This window comes from Phoenix dactylifera, unplaced genomic scaffold, assembly GCF_009389715.1.
Source record: "Phoenix dactylifera cultivar Barhee BC4 unplaced genomic scaffold, palm_55x_up_171113_PBpolish2nd_filt_p 000948F, whole genome shotgun sequence".
Lineage (NCBI taxonomy): Eukaryota > Viridiplantae > Streptophyta > Magnoliopsida > Arecales > Arecaceae > Phoenix > Phoenix dactylifera.
Genome location: NW_024068306.1, coordinates 73961 through 80616, shown reverse-complemented (window position 1 = coordinate 80616; position 6656 = coordinate 73961).

Genomic DNA, 6656 nt, shown 5'->3' with positions numbered 1-6656 from the left:
TTGATTCATAGATTGATTTTGATGATCACAACACCTTGAAGTATAGATACTAATGTTTATGTTGCAAGGAGAAAGATATTTATTTTGCAAGGAACATAGCAAGTTGGAAGAACACAAGAAGGCCTCCAAAAGCACTCAAGAAAAGTTAGAAGAAAGCTACAATTCATTGGCCCAACTTTAAAGTTCAAAAGATTCAAATTGGAGGAGCAAATTCAAAGGAAAATTCAAAAGAATAGTCTTCGAGTCGACTCCTAAGGAATTCGAGTCGACTCCAATGGTTGCCGAGTCGACTCCAAAGAAAGCGAGAGTCGACTCTCAGTGGTACACAAGGGAAAACTCAGAGAAGCAGTTTTTGGACACTGAGATTCGAGTCGACTCCCACAAAGTCCGAGTCGACTCCAAAGACAGAACAACCCCAAGACAGAAGACGGTATTTTCGTCTCTGAGAGGGGAGTCGACTCCAAGACAAGTCGAGTCGACTCCAAGGCAGCGCGGCTCCAAAATACAGAGGATCAGTTTTCCGACTCTGAGATTCGAGTCGACTCCCAGACAGCTCGAGTCGACTCCAAGGCAGCGCTACACTAAGATGGCAGAAGACCAACTTTCGGAAACTGAGAGCCGAGTCGACTCCAAGGAAGTTCGAGTCGACTCCAAGACTGGATGAGCCAAAAGACAGAGAATCGGGAGTTCGGGCTCTGAGATTCGAGTCGACTCCCAGGACAGTCGAGTCGACTCGAGTGGATCAAATTCAAAATTGGATCCACGGACTTCAGTGGATGAGCCGACTCCGAAATTGCCAAGTCAGCTCCAGAAGTTGGCGAGTCGACTCCAGGTTAAGACGAGTCGACTCCCAGTCGAGGCAAGCACATTAATTCAAATTTGAAACAGTGGCCGAGTCGTCTCCGGTAAAACACGAGCCGACTCCTGCAACAGGCGAGTCGACTCCTGATCGCGCGAGTCGACTCCGATCCCAACGGTCATATTGTCAGGAGGTGCAGACTGGTTCCAACGGCTCTATTTTTGTCTCTAACGGCTATATTCTTGTTTCCACGCCATCTAAAGCTATAAAAAGCAAGAAGAGAGCTTGGGGAGAACTTATGGAAGTGGGAGAGATCATCTAGGAAAGAGATCTCAAAGAGATTACAAAGGAAATCTCCCATAAGCACACAAGGGCCATCCAAAGCGAAATAGAGAGAAGAAGAGCATCCAAGAGAATCCCAAAGCTTCCTCTCCATCCGTGTGCTGCCTCAGTGATCCTCTACCTCGTGCCAAATCAGAAGAGGGTCAAGTAAAGAAGAAGCCGAGCTCCTCCATCTTCAAAACTCGTTTGAGGGCTTCTCTTTACTCTATTTGTTTATATTGTTATATTTGCTTGCTTAAGAAGCTTTGATTTGTTTTTATTCTTTGTTTTAATATCTTGTAACTTGATTCAATCAAGGGATTGAATCAAGGGGTTAAAGGTTTGTTGGTGAGCCAAAGGGAAAACCAACGGTGTAAGGTTTGTTGGTGAGCCAAAGGGAAAACCAACGGGGTTTAGGTTTGTTGGTGAGCCGAGGGTAAAACCAACGTGTAAGGGTTCGATTGTGATCCCGGGAAAACAATCGGAGTGGTTCTAGTCGGTGAGCCTGGGAAAACCGACCGAGTTCGTTGTGCGCTCGTAAAACAACAAGTTGGGTTGTGAGCTTGTAAAACAACCGGCTGTAATCGGTAGGATTATAGTGAAATTCCCAAGAGGTCTTGGGGAGTGGATGTAGGTGCTGGGGTGCACCGAACCACTATATGTCCTTTGTGTTTGTAATGCCTCTAGTTATTGTCTAACTAACACACTTACTTACTTAGATAAATTGCTTGCTTAATTCTTATCCGCACATCCTTTAGTTGCAAGCATATTTAATCAAGTCGAAGTCTATACATCAAACCCTTGCTAAGTTTAACTTTCACTGTGCATCTAGACAACTTAGCATAGTTAATCAAAAAGTTTTAGAAGTAGTTTAAAAGTTTTAAAAGACCCAATTCACCCCCCCTCTTGGGTTGTCACCTTGGGCAACAAGTGGTATCAGAGCAGGTGCTCAAGATTAATTGTTGATCTCACGATCAAGAGCCAAAGATCATGACAACTCAAATAGATAGTTTTCTAGGAGAAGGACAGTTAATTGATAGGCCTCCACTGTTTAATGGCATAGACTACACATATTGGAAAGCACGCATGCGCATTTTTATTCAATCACAAAACTATTATTTATGGAAAATCATAATAAATGATCTTCACACACTCTCTCAAACTTTTAATGAAAAGGATTTAGCACAATTGAATGCTGATGCCATGAACCTTTTATATTGTGCATTAGATAGGAATGAGTTTAATTGCATATCTTCTTGCATGACTGCTAAAGGAATATGGAATATGCTTGAAGACAAATATGAATGCACTAACAAATCTGAAACATCATGTGTAGAAGGAGAGCAGTATCATATTGAAAATCCATGCTTGGTGGCACATGAGGTACATGCTGGAACTGAAAGCAATTTTACATTTGATGAACTCCACGATGCCTTTTCTGATTTGTATTTAGAATATAAGAAACTTGTTTGTAAGAACAAGAACTTGAAGAATGAAAATCAAATTCTAATAGATGAAAAACTGAAACTAACTAGTAAAACTGAAATCTTAATTAAAGAAAATCAAGAACTAAATCAGAAAAACCAACTTCTCACTGAAAGCCATGATAAACTTAAGAAAAATAATGAATTGCTTTCAGAAGATAACAAAAGATTAACTAAAGAAGTTGACAAATTAAAACCTGTTGTTGAAAGATTTACTTTGAGCTCTGAAAAGTTGAATCTAATGATAAATAATCAAAGAGCTGAATTTGATAATATTGGATTGGGATGTCAACCTTGGTACACCCAAAAATCTTTCAAGAATATGTTTGTTAAAACAGTTTCTAATCATTTTAAAATAGATTCTTATAATGCTGATAAACAGGAACAAAGGTTATGCAAAATCTCTTCTGTTCCTAAATCTGTACATTACAAATTTGATAAACCTAAAAGGCAAAAACAGAAAACTGAAGGATTATCTACCACTCATGTTAAATCCATGTTTGTTAAATTTAATAAGAAGATGCAGAAATACACTTCTTGTAGTCCAAAAATCTGCAAGCCTATGGACAAAATAGCTATTAAGAAAATATGGGTTCCAAAAGGAACAATAATAGCTAACCTGCAAGGACCCAAAAGAGCTTGGGTTCCTAAGTTGAAAATCTAAATATTTTCTGCAGGTGTGTCTAGCACTCAAGGCTCCAACAAAAGATGTTAAATTGGACATTGGGTGCTCTAGACATATATTAAAGAATAAAACTTAAATGTAATCAAGAAAAATAATTAAAATAGAAGAAATAACTTCAAATTTCTCCATCTTTCTATATTATACTTTACTTATTGTTGGATAAGTTGCTAGATGATTAATCAATTTATTAAGATTAACTCTATGAATTCTCTATATGCTTGATTGAGAGCTTTTATCCATGGCATTATTGTTTATTGATCATAGATATGAAAATGTGTACTTGGTATGCCTTTGAATATTGCACTATAAATACCAAGATTAAAGAAACCATCTTTGGCATATAATATCAACTCATGCGAGTATGGATTTAATTTCAAAAGACTTTGGCATTGGCTTACTTAGAGTATCTTCTGAAAGGTCAAAGTTTGCTATGCATGTTAACTAAGGAAACAAACAAGAATCAATTTCTAAATCTAAAGATGTTGTTTCTATCACTGAGTTTTCAAAAGCTTACATTGGATTTGTTCTTGGCAAATAAAACTGAAGTATTTTCTGTATTTGCTAAATCCTGTAAAAGTGTTTCAAATGAAAAAGGTTTCCAAACTGTGAAGATTCATGACACAGTGTTGAAAACCAAAATCCTGATAAAAGTTATACAGAAAATAATATTAAATCCAATGATTTCAGCACCAAGGACACCATAAGTAAAATAGAATTAATAGAATTCTTGAAGAAATGAAAAAGACAATTATGTATGATAGTCATCTACTCAAACAATTTTTAAAAGACTATCATCACTGCTTGTCATACATATGACTTCTATTAAATCTATTTTTGATGAAAATTTTGATCTTCTGAAAAATGGAAAATGAACCATTGCATATCCTTTTCAGTCGTACATGTTATGCTTGATATGCTCTTATGAAAATAATGCCAAATCTGATAAAGATATTTCTATTCTTGGATATCATTCATCAAGCAATGCATATAGAGCATTCATGAAAAGATTCTAGTTGTAGAAGTATCAATTCATTTTGATTCTTTATGAGACTAGTGATTTATTATCAAGATACTAAAATTATATGGTTAATCTTTTACATATAACAATCTGAAAAACTTGTTAATAATTAGAACCAAATTGGATTTTTCAGATATGCTCTTAATAAAAAAAATTTTTGACTATTAAAAGACTAAATTAAGAAAAGATAAAATAGATCTTGATAAGATTCTTGCATAATTAGAAGTAAAAATCACCTTTATCATTTATTTGCTTTACGAGCGTTATTTTCTATCAAATGAATGTGTAGAACACACTCTTGTGTGGTTATTTCATTAAAAAGGAGATCTATGTAAAATAACCACCATACTTAAAAATACACATTACATATATGATAAAGCAATATGAGATTTGATACAAGCATCAAAAACTTAATATATAAAAGCTTAAGTAAACTTTTTGATAGAAAGCAATAGTGATAAATCTATGGATCAAAAAGAAGAATTTGTAATATTTTATTTGCTCAAAGAATGCATTGATGACATCAGTTTTGGTTCTACTAATGAAGAGTTATATGAAGATTTTACTTAGCTCATGTAAGGTGAGTTTGAAATATGTGTGATGAATGAATTAACATCTTCTCTCAAACTCCAAATTAAGACAAACAAGAAAGGGGATCTTCATTGACCAATGTTAGTCCACAAGAACACTCTTATAGAAGATTGGCATGAAGAAGGTACATCTAAGACCCCATCTTGTAGAATTTGAATAGGATGAGCAAAGTAGATCTATTGTTTAAAGTTGTATTGAAGATTGATAGAATAATTATTTCATCATACAGCTAATAGACCAGAATGTATGCTCATTATGTGCACTTGGGCAAGACTTCAATCTAACTTTAATGAATCTTATTTTATTGATAACAAATAAATCATAATCTGAATTTCTGATAGAAACAACTGTTTAAGATAAAATTGATTAAAACTTAGCTAAAATATCTTATTGATAATTATCTTAAACAAATAGAATCTAAACTAAATTATTTTTGAAAATAAGAAATTGAATTGACCTTGATAAATCTTCTATTGCCTCACATGCTTGTCCTTGAACTATCTTGGTTAATGAAACTATCTCTTTAGTTCAAGTGAAATGTGCTTGCTTATATTTAGGCAATCTCTTGAGTAAAGTGATTCAACATTTGATTATTGTCATATCTTATGATTGAGTCATCTAGTTTAAATAAAAATATGTTGGTTGAATGTTTTGTATCTTGAAGAAACTAATGACCTTCTTTCAAGAAAGAAAAGGAGTTTGTTAATAATGCAGGATCCTTGAGCAAGAAAATGAGAGATCTCAACTTGAAGGATATCTCCATGTAAGATACAATAAACATTCACATGCAAACAAGAGAGAGGACCTTCTTCAGCCAAAAGTTCATACATAAGAAATCTAGTAGGTATTTGACTGAAGAATGCAGAATGAAATGGTAATTCTAGATACTTCTCTCATAAATTAATTGAGCAAAGTCAATAACTTAAGTCTTATTACGACATGATTAAAGTCTTTAATTATTAATTTTTGATATCATGTCTATAATTGATTGAATTGTACTTTTAGAGAGTGTTTCATGGTTTGCCAAAACTAGAATATATCTTTGCATATGTCATAACCATGAAATACACAAGTATATGCTTAAAATTTTGATGTAAAATAACTTATGAGAAGTTATGAATCCATGAGCATAATGAAAATGTTGTTTGCATGATACACATATAAATGATACACAAGATAAATTCTTTATTCTGCTCTTTCGTGTAAATTACTTGAGAATAACAAAAAGAGAGAGAGATAAAGAAAAGAAAATGGATATTATTCAAGAGAAGTAAAATCCAAGTAGAGGCAAATACCCCAATCTTAAGGAAAAGCAAAACAAGCATAATATATTCGGCACATTTGGAAGGGATAAAATTCGTAATTAATTACACTTAAACAGGAATAGTTTGAAGTGAACTTTATAAATTTTCTATATTGCTCATCATAGGGATGGTGCCAATGGGGAGGCTAGTGGTAGTACCCGGCACTATTTGACCCAACTATTCGGTGTAGGGCATATTAGGGACGGCACAAGAGGGAGGCTAGTGGTAGTACCTCGTGCCCCTTCCAACTCCACCGGATAGGGAGCAAATAGAGTATAGAGCATAAGAAAGTTATAAATGAAAGACAAAGTTAATGAAAGTAGAATTAAGTCAATTTTTTTTAATCACTTGAAAACACACTTTAAGGATAAAATCATTGCAAGATTATATTTAAATAGGGGGAGTTTATTTGAAAAATATTGATTTGGATCCTTGACATGCTTGTTCTTAATAT